Source organism: Eptatretus burgeri, chromosome 3, assembly GCF_056783735.1.
Source record: "Eptatretus burgeri isolate ZD-2024b chromosome 3, Ebu_testis_v1, whole genome shotgun sequence".
Lineage (NCBI taxonomy): Eukaryota > Metazoa > Chordata > Myxini > Myxiniformes > Myxinidae > Eptatretus > Eptatretus burgeri.
The window spans coordinates 86,955,777-86,970,150 of record NC_140963.1 but is presented as its reverse complement, the minus strand read 5'-3'; the positions used below and the strand labels follow the sequence as shown (position 1 = coordinate 86,970,150).

The following is a 14,374-nucleotide window of genomic DNA, read 5'->3' as shown; positions in this document are numbered from 1 at the left end:
CGGGCATGACGAGCTGTGTTAGTGAGTTGTGTATAACTAGTATATTTGACTCGCTCACTATACCTTGACTGGCATAACCCGCGCTCTGCGCGACATGTTGGGGTGGGTGTGTTTGAGAAAGGAACTGATGCAGAGTATCGGTAGTAATTTTACTTTAATGCAGTAAGTGGAATACAATGTTCAAAGTACTTCTTGATACACAATGTTTTTGGTTATAGCATTGTCATTGTGGAACCCTTGTTTTTTAGTTGGTATAATTTGCACCGTAATGTCCGAGAACCGACGTGATCGTGAGAAGGCAACATATAGCTGACCGTGGCTGAACACCGGCTGTGGAAGACATAACCCAACTTTATCAAAGGTTTGGCCTTGCACTTTGTTTATAGTCATGCAGTAGCTGACTCTTACTGGAAACTGTGTTCTTTCAAGAATGAATGGCAAGTTCACATCTGATGGGGCCAGTTTGATTTGTGTTATCAACACATAGGCAGAATTTCACTGTTTCAGAACCATTTTATTTTTCTTTTTTTGTACCATGCACCTCATATGGTCTTTGAGATAATGTAAGCCGAATATCACGTTACTCGAGCGCAGAACAAAGTCGAAGATAGCGCGACACGAAACCACAAACTCGGAAATAATATACAAGATGAAGGGAGGAGGGACAGAGTGCGAGCGGTGCAAGTCCTTTTTGATGTACGAGTTTCCAGTTTGTAGTTTGTATTGTATACGTCTCAGCTCATGGAAGAGTGAGGTTACCGAGGGTAGAAGGCGATGCATTGGCATGAAAGGGTGGGTAGGGACACAAGTCGATGGAGCATGGGGATGAACAAGCAGAAGAGAAGAGGAAAGGGAACATAGCAACTTGTAAATAGGTATGCTGCTCACTCGTGCAAACCCACAATTGACAAGCTCTTGCACCCCCTTATGTGAGTTGAGGGAGGTCTTTGTCCCACAGTAGATTGGAAGAGGCTGCTGTGAGGTGAGTAGGTTAGAGTAAACCTCACATGAATAAAATAACAAACTTGGAAGCATCTGAGAATGCAAAGCATGTCCATTTTGTATTCTGACTTTTTCCGTATGCTAAATGGCACCTTTGACCTTTTAACCAAGTTATTAATTTGTCTTTTCCATATTCTCATTATGAAGCTTTGTTGAAAATTTGATGACAAAAGCTCAAATGGTTAAAAAAAATTTTTTTTTAATTCCAGTCCAGACAGATGTTACACACTCACACACACGTTAAAAATGATGGGTGCTACGACCGAGCCCTTGGGTAGAGGTTACCGCCTATTGCTACGGAGGTCCTGATTGACGTGCTCGGGAGACCAATACGTACCCCGTGTGCGGTCGCACTGTATCGGCAGTCAGATGTGACCGAGCGATGTTGACATCCTCCTGCTGATGCAAATTCACTCCCCCCCCCCCCACCCCAACTCTTCAACACACAGTATCGTATGCAAATCCAAAAATGCAATGCAAAATTCAAAACAGAGGAAATATAGGCAAGTGTTTTACTTGGGATAAAAAACACAGGGTACACAACCAAGCAATGGATCAATCATGTTACTAAAAAAAATATATTATATATATATATATATATATATATAATAAAATATATGTAGTGGTAACAATTAAGAAATTAAAGGACAGACAGGCACCAAGACACTATGGACATGACAATTCAACAGCCCACCAGTTAGCCCTTAGCTAATCCCAAAAGTGGGGGGGGGGGGGAGGAAGAATTCAGGCCTGTTTGAGTTGACGTTCCAGCGGCCTCGCCCCAGCCACAGGCCACAAAGATGACGCCTCACCACCACCCTTCCCTCTCTCTGGGTGTGTTCTCAAACTTCGCCAACGAATGAATTGGAGCAACTCCTGCAACACCTTGAAGCCACACGTTGATCCAGGTCGGCTCAGGTGACATGCAGAAGGAGGAAACGCTTCTGCTCCCTCTCCGATCAACATGCCCCAGTGAGGATCTCCTCTGCTTCAACACAGGCGGCCCTCGGAGGGATCAATCCAATCCTCAGAGGTCTTACAGGCCAGGTATCTCATCACAAGCCAGACCGGGCATCCTGCATTCGTTCCCATCTTTCTCGCCCTCTTCTCAGCCTTGACACCCGTCATGTCCACTCACACTTTCATTTCTTCATCACCACCTCTTTTTTTATTTTATTTTAACTTTTCTCACCCAAAAAAATCCACACTTTTTTTGCACGAGACCACGTGAGAGGCCTCGAAGGGGAAATACAAGACAGAAGGGAAAAGAAGGCTCCACAGCAGAAGGATCAAAACAAAACAAGAAAAAATAAGGAAGAAAGAAACCCATCTTGAGAACTACAGCGACCATGGCAAAACTAATGCAATACACCCCGCGAACATGACAAGGGTTGGAATTACTTTATTTGAAAGATTAAGAGATTGGAATATATGATGTTTCGTAGCAAGAAAAAAAACATGACGTACAAAAGTTACCATTTTCTTTATCTTCTGGGACGTTTCATTTCGATGGTACAGCCTCGTGAGCATGCCAAAGTCTGAAGCCTTGGCCTAGTGTCAGGTGTGTTTATATTTTTATTTATTAGATATCCCATGGATGAACACTCGTTTTACTTTGTGCACATTTCACATCACATGCAGTGAATTTCACCTCCCTACGCTTTGTATTTATTGTTTTGTTTTTTTAAGTTTCTCTACATTGATGCCCGGTTCCAAGTCACCGTCTACAAATCCAATAGACGAGATGTAATTACTCTTATGAAAAATGTTTTTCGAGGTTTTTCTTATCCTGAAAAATAGAGTATAGTGAACACAGTCATGTTAAAATATTGGCCTTTAAAACCCTTCTTCAATCGTCCTTGTGACAGACAAATACACACGGTGTTTTAGAGAGGTAGATTGTCTATTTAATCTCATTGAGAATCTGGAAAGACTTGAAGATTGCTGTTCACTGACACTACCCATCCAACTTGACAGAGCTTGAGCAAATCTGCACCAAAGTATGGGAGAAAATCCCCAAATTCAGACGTACAAAGCTGAGACAGACATACCCAAGAAGAATCGAAGCTGTAATCACTGCCAAAGGCACTTCTACAAAGTATTGACTCAGGGGGTTGAATTCTTCTTGACGCAAAACATTTCACATTTTCATTTTTAATTAACTTGTAAAAATTTCTAAAAACATGTTTTCACTTTGTCATTATGGTGTGTTTTGGGTAGATCAGTAACAAAATATATTTTTTAATTTAATCCATTTTAAATTCAGGCTGCAACACAACAAAATGTGAAAAAGTCAAGGGGTGTAAATACTTTCTGAAGGCACTGTATATGGCGGTCATCCGCTACGCAAACCGCACCTTTGTGAAATTCTGGAGAATGTGGTCCATTTCCATCTAAAATATGTCCTGGCTTACAGTAAGTCCAAATGGCAATCATTAGAAATGGTTCCGGCTCGCCAGAGCATAGATGGTAAGATATCGTTGGAAACGGTTCGGTTCTTCAGCTCAACCGTTTTAAATGGCGTCTCCTGCTGCCCAAACTCCACAACTCTCCAACATCGCTCTCGGTTCTACCTCGTCAGTTCCGGTTCATCATGCATTCATTAATATTCATGTAACATTCATGTAACAATGTTACTACACGAGACTCGCACTCAGGCTTTACAGCTCACAAGCGAGTGCACACACCTTTAGACTATCTTACCAGCCAATAAATCATTCCTAAGCCTGCTGTTGGCTCAGTGGTTCGGGTGGCTGGCTTGGGATCTTAGGGTCCTGAGTTTGAGACCCGTTTTCCACTGAATTAACACCAGGTGGGGTTGACTCAGCCTGTCATCCTTCTGAGGTCGGCGAAATGAGTACCAGTGTACTGGTAGAGGGGCACAGCATCAATGGCATAGTCGTGCGTGAACAAAATGACAACGACCCGGCAACCAAGCTGCCATACGCAAGAAGAAAGAATCATTCCTCGACTGATTTACTCAAAATGGACCTCTGGACAGAAATAATGATTTCACAACATCACGTTTGCTGCAGTAAGTAACACCATCATACAACTATTACCGTCTAAAGGGACTAACGATAATAACAGTACTTGTACAATAAATATGTAATGTCGAAGTTACAAAGCCAAACGGTTGTGTAAACCGATCTAGTTGCTTAGTAGCCTGTCGTGTATACAAGGGAGAAGGTGACGCATGGAACAGCCACAGGTACCACGTTGATTGAGACCACCATGAGCACGAGTTGCTCATAATTGAAATGAACACAGAAGCGTGCCTGACCTCGAATCCGGGCAGCATGTCCACCCATCGCTTGATCCTCCGCAGCTGTGACCGCCGACTGAGATAGGTCTCGTTTGAAATCACGAGATCCGATCCTTTTGGTGGTGAAGCTGCAGGGGGCTTGTTTTGGCTGCCTCGGGCCAGCTTGGAAACCCGAGCAGCCAGGATGTGGAGAAGCTTGCGACTTGCGAGGGAACGGGTTGTGGGTGGTATTGATGTAGCGGCAGCTGAGGTTGCTAACTAGCAAATCTCAATCTGAATTGAAATCGCTAGGGATTGAAAAGTTTGATTTTGGTTCAAAACAACACAATGAGAATTTAGCTTTGTACATTTAGCAGTAAAAGCACCGCCAATCGTGTAAATAGTCTCCAATATCTGGGGACGTTAATGCAGTGCCCCTACAAGCTACAGCAGGAATCTGGAACTTTTCAGGGTGCCATGGCCAGTTCGCCTACTCTTCACGAAGGACATACCGTGGTACCTTTAACATCCACCGACTAATGCCGACAAAACTGGACACTCAGGTTAACGTCCATCCGAAGGATGGCACACACACATAGATCAGATGATTGATGAATTGCCCTGCCTGTGAAACCCCAGGATAGCAGCTTATAGATGGGTCGAAATTCTAACCCAGGTTCGACAGCTCAGAGGTGAGTGTGCTGACCTCGACGCTCGCCTGACAGCCAGATCAACCATTGTTTGGATTAGCCCACTCAACAACCAATCCCCCCCCCCCCCCCACATTGAGTCGACGTGCGATGGAGCTTGTACCAGTGACAAGACTATAACTCGCATTATTTATAGGGGGTGGGATTATGTCTTCAAAGATTTTCCCATGGATGCATAAGTAATAAATAGATGCTCCCTCCTGAGCTGTTTCCATTTATTTATTTATTACTGACGAAATCTAAAGATTTCGTAAGCATATTGATGACTTCAGTCATCTGTTTGTGTGTTTGTTTGTAGGCAAGATAACTTGAGAACGGAAGAAGCTACCAATGTCAAATTACACCACGTGATTCAGGAGGGTGGTGGCTAGCGCTGATTAGATTTTGGTCAAAATCGGTCAAAGGTCAAGGTCACAGTGAGGTCAAACATCCAAAAAAAAGTTATACCTCGAGAACGGAAGACTCTACCAATGTCAAATTACACCACGTGATTCAGGAGGGTGATGGCTCGTGCTGATTAGATTTTGTTCAAAATCGGTCAAAGGTCAAGGTCACAGTGAGGTCAAATATTCGATTTTTGATGGTTTGGTACAGAATCATCGTAGAAACTTCTGGTTTTTGTACCAGTCTATGATTTCGTAAGTACCAGTCTATGACTGCTTGTTTATTAATTTGTAACTGTCTGTTCCTTTGAAATTTAAATCACTTATCAAAGGTTCACACAAAACGTTCACAGTTCATGCTTTGAATGTTCCTGTCAATTAGAAGAAGAATTTTTTTTTTTTCAAAAGAATGCATTAATTTGTTGCAATATAAATTAAACTATTTTCATTAAGATTATGATTAAGATAATAATTAAAGCACCTGTGTTTCATGATCGGGTCACAGTTTTTGGAGTTGAAAAGGCATTTAGGGTTGGTGTAGATTGAGGTGCACGCTTGTTGTGCACATTATAATGGACAACTTGGGCCACCTGATGAAGATCGGGTTATTTTGAGTGGAGTAAAACATCAACAAGATTGTTGTTCACTGGAGGAGCAAAAATAAATTTGAAGTGCAACATGGCAATGATGTGCCAAGTGCCCTGGCTTCCCTTTTAAAGCTCTTCAGGAGCGTGGAACCACTCATTCAACTCAGTGTTGTAAAACCCTTGGAGACTGTGGATGCTTTGTGTATAAATTTCCATTCTGCATCTGGAACATAAGTATTTAAATGCAATTGGTTCCATTCCAGACAGAAATCGACCTTCCAACAGTGAGGTACGAAGCAAGTTCCTCCCCTGTGCCTACCAAGAGGGAAATGCTGAGGAAGCTCCTCCCCTGTCCCTGCCAAGAAGGAGGTGCTAAGCAAACTCCTCCCCTGTCCCTGCCGAGAGGGAGGTGCGAAGGAAGCTCCTCCCCTGTCCCTGCCGAGAGGGAGGGGCGAAGGAAGCTCCTCCCCTGTCCCTGCCGAGAGGGAGGTGCGAAGGAAGCTCCTCCCCTGTCCCTGCCGAGAGGGAGGTGCGAAGGAAGCTCCTCCCCTGTCCCTGCCGAGAGGGAGGTGCGAAGGAAGCTCCTCCCCTGTCCCTGCCGAGAGGGAGGTGCGAAGGAAGCTCCTCCCCTGTCCCTGCCGAGAAGGACAATTGACATATGATGTTTGATCACCCAAAGCACCGATATTTCATGTTTTTACATCAGTTTGATTAAAAATTGGAAGTCTTAATTGTGACGTTGACCTGCCTATGAAAATCATTTGGGCCTGGGGTTTTGAAACGTATAAGGAACGAACAGACTAATATAACCACTCACTCACTCATAATTTTTTGTAGACAGTCAAAGCTCATGGAAAAGCGAGAACACAGAACGGATCAGGAGGCAACATAACAAATGGAACAGCAGAAAGAGAAGGATCTGTTTTTGCAGATGGCAGTTTGGCTGCCGGGTTGCTATAATTTCTTGGAGCACAGCTGTGCCACTGATGCTGTGCCCCTCTACCAGTACACTGGTACTCATTTCACCAACCTCAGAAGGATGACAGGCTGAGTCAACCCCACCTGGTATTTATTCAGCAGCCAACAGGGCTCAAACACAGGACCCTTGGATCCCAAGCCAGCCACCCTAACCACTAAGCCAACACCAGGCGAAAGAGAAGGATGATCTGAGATGCGCACTTTTTTTAGGACATGTGAGCTGATGCCATCCGGTGGAGTTGCAGAGTCAGAGTCATAAACTTCTCCACATTATCAGGAACAAAAGACAGAGTCCAGGAGCAGTTGGGTGCAACAGGGAAGGATGGGTACCGAGCGTGAGGGGTTGGAGACACAATATTTGGAAACAAACACAGAATTGAGGCATTCAGGCTTCTCACAAGCGGAGTCGGCAATGGTGCCATTTGAGGAGAGTGAAAGGATGGACAGGGAGCAAACTTCAGAGACAGACTTTACAAGGTGCCATCAGGTTTTAGAGGAGGGAGACAAGTTTGAAAGTTCAATCTTGAGGTTGGACAGATCACAGATGTTGTTTTCTGGCTCTCCTGAAAGTGGACACACTTGTTTCTCAGTTTCATGCTGGTACGATTCGAGAAGTTTCTGTGTAGAGTGTTGAATGTGAAAATAATGTGAATGTCAAATGTTGCATGTTAACATGCACAGGCGGATGTCTGCATTGAGGACGATGGCAAGAATGAACCCTATTACTGGAAAATCCGGATAGCGATGGCTTTGTCCCGAGCAAGTCGAACGCAAATACAAAGTCCTATGTTAGAAATCATCGAAATACAGATGGGAATCATTATCCCAAATTCCCCAAAAAATCATTATCAACTGAAACACCAGGATGACAGTTTATAGCAAGGATTTACAAAGAACTAAAATCAATCCTGTGTGATCGTGCCAACACCTTCTCCAACTCAAATATATATATATATATATATATATATATATATATATATATATATATATATATATATATATATATATATATATATATATATATATATATATATATATATATATATATATATATATATATATATATATATATATATATATATATATATATATATATATATATATATATATATAGTTGTGGTTCTGGAAACCGCATCCCTCCAACAACAAGAGCAGCCAACATACAGTGATCCCCAGTCAGTTATTTCATTAATGTAAATTCAGATAGTCCCTTCTTGTCCAGTGGGTTGAAAGGGACAGTGCGTTGTGTAAATCTCAAAGCTCGGTCTGATTAAATCTCCGAACCTCATTCCTATTCTTTTTTCTCTATTCCTAAGGTAAATCCAAGCAAGGGGTCCTCGAGTGAGCCAGCAGGCGCTACGCTCGGGACCCATCTGTAACAAGGACAAATGTGTCCACGAGCAGCGTCCTAAAGATTTTGTCGGATAAAAAAAAACAACAAACAACAACAACAAACAACAACAACTTCCGATATTTCGTCACGTGCCTTGATTAAGCCAATAGCGAAACGCGTCATAATGTCTTTACGTATTTACGATATATCGTGTATTTACGAAATAAATAATGTATTTACGACATTACAATACGATAAATGGAATAATCTTTAAATAGTAACGTGAACTTTTCGAAACTTTAAAGCAAATGTCCGAATATATTTAAAAGTTCATGATAGACGCTCTCAAAAGGCACCGTCAATGTGAGGATGTGTACATGTGCTTAGTATTTAAGGAGATCCGGATCTTGTATATACAAGAGCCGAGTCCGAGAGATTAAGGTTCCTGAAGAAGAAGAAGAAGAAGAAGAAGAAGAAGAAGAAGAAGAAGAAGAAGAAGAAGAAGAAGAAGAAGAAGAAGAAGAAGAAGAAGAAGAATAAGAAGAGGAAGAAGAAGAACGCCGAGCTCTCTTTGAGCAGCTTTCGCCACACAAGACGCTGCTAAAAACCACAGCCGCGCTCTTCGCGTAAGAATGCATCCTCACAGAAGACCAAGGGCAGCAGTGGAAACCAGCAATAAACACCAGCGCTGCACGAGTGTGTGCCCCCCAGTGACGACACCCTCTCACCACCATGTTCAGGTGATCAGAGGTATAACCAACACACAAAATGCTTACAACATAGAGTGCACACTGTACGGGGAATGCTCGATGGCGGGTGGACCGCGCGCAATGTGACGTATTACCGTCGGTCTTCGCTCACCATGACGGCCACAAATCTCTCCCGCGGACGGCAGACATCCTCCTGCACCTCCACCTCGATGCAGCTGCGACCAGGCAGAGGCATGCTGTGCGGATGGATCTCTCGGGCCGTGTGGCACACCACGGAGCAGTCAGATTGACCAGTGCCAACCGCGGATCGCCGGGGCATGGCATGGGCCTCGGTGCAAGGCGATTGATATCACGGGGTTCGGGGCGTGACGATTCCGCAGCTTGGAACCATCTTGCAGGAAGTAGAGTGGAGACGCTTCCAGCCATCACGACCAGGCCGCGCAGTGGCCGGGGCCCAACCCAAAGCGCCCGATTCTGGTGACGACATATCATGTTGGGTCATCACCCCGCCCCGCACCACGGGGTCTATAAGAGGGTCTCGGAGGCGCTGGTGTGTCGTTCCTGCCCGTCGTTCCTGCCCGTCGTTCCTGCCCGTCGTTCCTGCCCGTCGTTCCTGCCCATCGTTCCTGTCAGCTCATTCTGTCTGGCTTGGAATCGACAGTCCGCCCTTCTTCACCACCTCCCCCCTTCTCTGCCCACTTGCTTTGGACTCCGTCTCTCTCCACCCATTGGCTTCTGACTCCACCCAAGTCCCTCCCTTCACGCCCAATGGCCGCGTCTCATTCTCTGGACCGAGGCGAGCAGCACAAAGTGCCATGAAGCAAGAGACAACGCGCCATCTGTCAGGGAGGTATCGCCCAATAGAGCATACCCCCAAAACGCACTGGTGGTGCGGTCAGGCAATCGTGCAAGGCATGGAGAGACCGTTAGTCTCATCTCCTCTCCTTTTTCTCTTCATTAACTCCTCTTCATCGGTGTGTGTGTGTGTGTGTGTGTGTGTGTGTGTGTGTGTGTGTGTGTGTGTGTGTGTGTGTGTGTGTGTGTGTGTGTGTGTGTGTGTGTGTGTGTGTGTGTGTGTGTGTGTGTGTGTGTGTGTGTGTGTCCTGGCGTCTGTGTGTCCTGGCGTCTGTCCTCGCTTAAGTTAAGATTGCACAAGAATTATATCGGGATAACTCTGCTCTGTGTCTGCTTTTGTAAGTTGCTTGTATATTGCTGCACCTCTCACATTTCTTCCTCTCTCTGCTTACACATCACAATAAAATCTATATTCACTGTGCCGCATACCTTTCCTCGCCTGCCTGTAGTATATGCTGATGTGTTGTCATTTGGGGAATCATCAAAATTTTGGGTTAATTTTTGCCAACCTAATTTTTCAGTGACTATGGACCATAAATTTATCAAAAATTCAGGTTGGCATTTTTTTGGCCACAATCTTGGATTACTGGCCGCCATCTTGAAATTTGCTATATAAAAACACATTATTGCCCATATCTCGACCAATAATAGTTGGATTTTGATGATGTTGATTTCTAAATATGTATAATTACACACTGGCCACATTGAACTACAACTACTTACCTTAACCATGATGTTGAGTCACCAATTTAAAAATTATATCACTTTTAGTCTGTTGTAAGGGTTGAATTAGCAATTTTTCCTTATATGAAGAAATTTAAAGTGTGAAAACAGTTATTCATCTGAATCAGTTTCTTGATCTGACATGCAGTCCTGTTGGGTATTCATACAGCTCTCTGGATTGGCTTCACACTTGCACAATTCTGTGCACTCTAAATTGTTTTGCTTGCAAGAACAACGAGCATTACACAAACTTTTGCTGCAACCACACCTCACCAATTCTGTAACTGATGCAGTGGCTGGAGGCATTTTGGACAGAATTGGTTTCAGTTCACTGGTAGATTCTCGATACCATCCAAGCTTTGTTGGGTCGAGATGACAGGGCTTTGGAACAAGTACTTCCTGCCACACATGGCACTGTAGATGAGCTTGGCAAATGTGTTCCACCATGTTCTTCCATGTTATTCTTCACTGCGCAAGCTATCTGTGAAACACACTGAAGTGTGTGCTGTTATGACACTCCTGCACCAGCATGGGATACAGCATCAATAATCTTCTTACTCTGTGTGGCATGATAGCAATACAGGGACATGCCCAATGTCAGAGGAGTTTCAGTGCCACTGCGAAACACAGAGGAATCTGATTTGGGTTTGTATGTCACCTGTCTGTTTGATCTGTAAGCTTGCATCATCTGCTGTGATATGTTACTGCATGAATGTCTGATACTTTCAGACCGTACATTTGACTGGGCCATGCCCTGTCCTTGAATTATCCAACCCAACAATATACTTTACTCTTCAGGAACAATAGTTTCACCAGCCAAGGAACCTTTAAATTTCAAGCTATTATTCTGTTCTATTGTTCTCCGTATGATTTTTGTAGAAGTAAACATTGCTTGTACATCTTGTCTATCAGTTTTGTTTGTGGCATTATCTACAGCAGCCTCACAGGCCTTCCTTGAGTAAATTAGTGATTGTTTAGTGCGGTCACATGGGCGTGTGAATTCCACATCATCGATATTCTTTTCAATTTCCTTCAGTGCAGCACGAGTGGTAGTTCTGTGTAAACCATACATCATCATCATATTGTCATAAACTTCTGGTACTTTATCAATGCCTATATATTTACCAGAGCTGAGTTTATCTGCAAGGCAACTGTAAAACTCAATTTCTGCAGCCAAGAAATTTACAGAATCATCTGAATCCTTTTGGTCTTTTTGGTTGCTTGTTGCAACTTGCAACTGGTTGCTTGACCGGGTTGTATTTTTTCCACTGATTTGCCAGGCAGGTATTATGATACATCAAATCTCTAGAAAGTGGGTCCTTTGAATTTATCAGTTCACTGTGGTTCACCTTCCACTCATCATTGTTGCATTTTTGCACAATCACTGCCATTTTTTCACCAACATTTTGATTTTGACATCTGTGAAGAATATCTGTATTTTTACCCTGACAAAAGAAGCACTCGGCTTTATTGAACTTCCTTATTTGGGAACGTGTGCATCGTACTGGTGCAGAAGAAGATTGTGTAGAGCTACAAGATCTAGGGCGACCTCTCTTTCGCTTTAGCTGGGTAGAGTCCTGTGTAGCGAGGGCTGTTTCAAACCGCCTGCAAGATCTTCCAATGTCTGTGACGTTAGTAGTTTCTGCATAGCATGGAGCATGCCACTTCGCATGTTGGTCCTTTCGCTGTTCTGCAGTTATATCACCCAGACGGTTATGAATTCCAAGGAATTCCAGTTCACCTAAATCAGCCCTACGATGGACATAATGCAGAAATTTTTCATATGATGAATATTTTGGGTGTTGTCTCAACAAATCACTGCTATGTTTTTCACATTTAATACACAGTTTATAGTTTGTATTGGTGCGTGGTCTTTTTGTAGGTGGCTCTCCCATCTTTCTTCAGGCCGTTGTAGTTATATACTGAAAAAAGCAGAAACAAATATTTAATTAATAGTAAACATGTGATAATAGGTATTTATGGGAAAATAGTCAAATTAGGTCATGATAACAGCGATGAAATATCAAAAAAGAACATAAAAATTATATCTCTCAGGCCACAGGTACTGAGTGTATACCAGTGTACTGGGCCCGGTGTCTGCCCCGGTTATAGTTAGAATAGGTGTACCATATCCCTGTGTCGTAAGAGGCGACCAGGGTTGCGTCAGGAAGGGCATCCGGCGTAAAACCTGTGCCAAATCATTATGCGGATCATAATGGATGATCCACTGTGGCGACCCCTAACGGCATCAGCTGAAAGAAGAAATATATATATATATATATATATATATATATATATATATATATATTTATATACATACATACATACATATACTGGGCGTAGTGGCATGCGCCTGTAATCCGGCTACTCGGAGGCTTAGGTTGGAGGATCGCTTGAGGACGGGAACTCTGCGCTGGGCCGTGCTATGAGAGGGTGTAGGGCAGCCCGGAATCATGGCGAAACCCAATCCTTATTCCTGTGTCGTAAGAGACGACCAGTGTTGCGTCAGGAAGGGCATCCGGCGTAAAACCTGTGCCAAATCAGTATGCGGATCATAATGGATGATCCGCTGTGGCAACCCCTAACGGGAGCAGCCGAAAGACGAACAACAACAACATTTATGTTGTTATTGTTATGGCCATGGGTACTGAGTGTATTATGAGGGGGTTTAATCCTCGTTTGTCTTCGGAAGAGCCGGACCTGGGGCCACCGCTCAAAATTAACTTCGTGATTTGGTGGGTTGCTTCATAACCACAAACGCCAATCAGTTAACCATGAGTTCCAGTGTCCACCGCAGATCATTCAGGGGTGGGAAGAGAAATCATCTCGCTCACCAAACAAAAGTCATTATGTCAAACAAAAACGTCCTGAAATGAGTGAGCGTGCCTTGTCCGTTGTCAGTGCCCAGCCTTGCCGTGTACCCACGCACGAACAGGCTTGAACGCCAATCGACGTCACCCCCAAGAATCGGGCACGCCAAGAGCAGACCCCGAGCAGAACGAGCACCAACGGCCCAAGCGTCACGCGCCACCAGGAGCCACGACAGACAAACAGCTGTTCGGAGCTGTGAGGCACTGTGAAGTGCTGAGGCACTGTGAGGCGCTGTGAGATGCTGAGGCGCTGTGAGATGCTGTGAAGCGCTGAGGCTGTCACCAACTCACTGGCGCCGTCTGACTGACTGGACTCTGATTGACTGGTTAAGCCGTCTAATTGACACCGACTCACTGACTGGTAAAGCCATCTGACTGAAGCCAACTCACTCACAAACTGACTTGTTGTCGACTGACCCGCCAAGAACAGACCTCTCATCCTCTTTTACAGGTGGCCCATCTGGGCGGGCACAGACTCCAGCAAAATCCACCCCGCCCCATTTGCGAATCGTTACCGTGACAAACCGCACGTCCCGCGATTATTCGTGGCTTACGATACCATGTTTGTGGTGCTGGACGAACGGCAAAAAGCAGCCATTTGTCAGAATTACCGAGTGAAAACGTGAAGTGCTCATAAAACGTCAACAATTATCACCTCAATGTTCAGCCCGATATGAAAAAGAGCCTGTTAGCGTCCATAGAGCTGCTGAACGGTGTGTCAAACATCGATGGAAAAAGGCGGGTGTCGGCGTCGGTGATGGAAACGGGTATCAATGTTGATAGAAAAAGGTGGATGTGGAGCCTCCGCTGGGCTGACGTTATCTCACGTGCATGAATGTGTCTGTCGTAAAGAGAAAAAGGAGCTTTCCATAAAAGAGGGAATCTATTCTTTACCCTTCTCAATGCATCAAAGTTAGAATCCCACCAGACATGGGGATTGGTCTATCCTGGACAGTGGACATGCATTTAGGGAAATAAC

General features: G+C 44.2%; 1 protein-coding gene across 1 annotated transcript in view; it reads left to right on the top strand.

Annotated features, from left to right (window-relative positions):
• Positions 1-185: 185 nt before the first annotated feature.
• Positions 186-14,374, top strand: part of LYPD6 (LY6/PLAUR domain containing 6) — a 115,156-nt gene continuing 100,967 nt past the window's right edge. The window contains exon 1 of the mRNA XM_085874376.1: positions 186-361. The gene's annotated coding sequence lies outside the window, so the exon portion shown is untranslated. The remainder of the gene's footprint in view (positions 362-14,374) is intronic.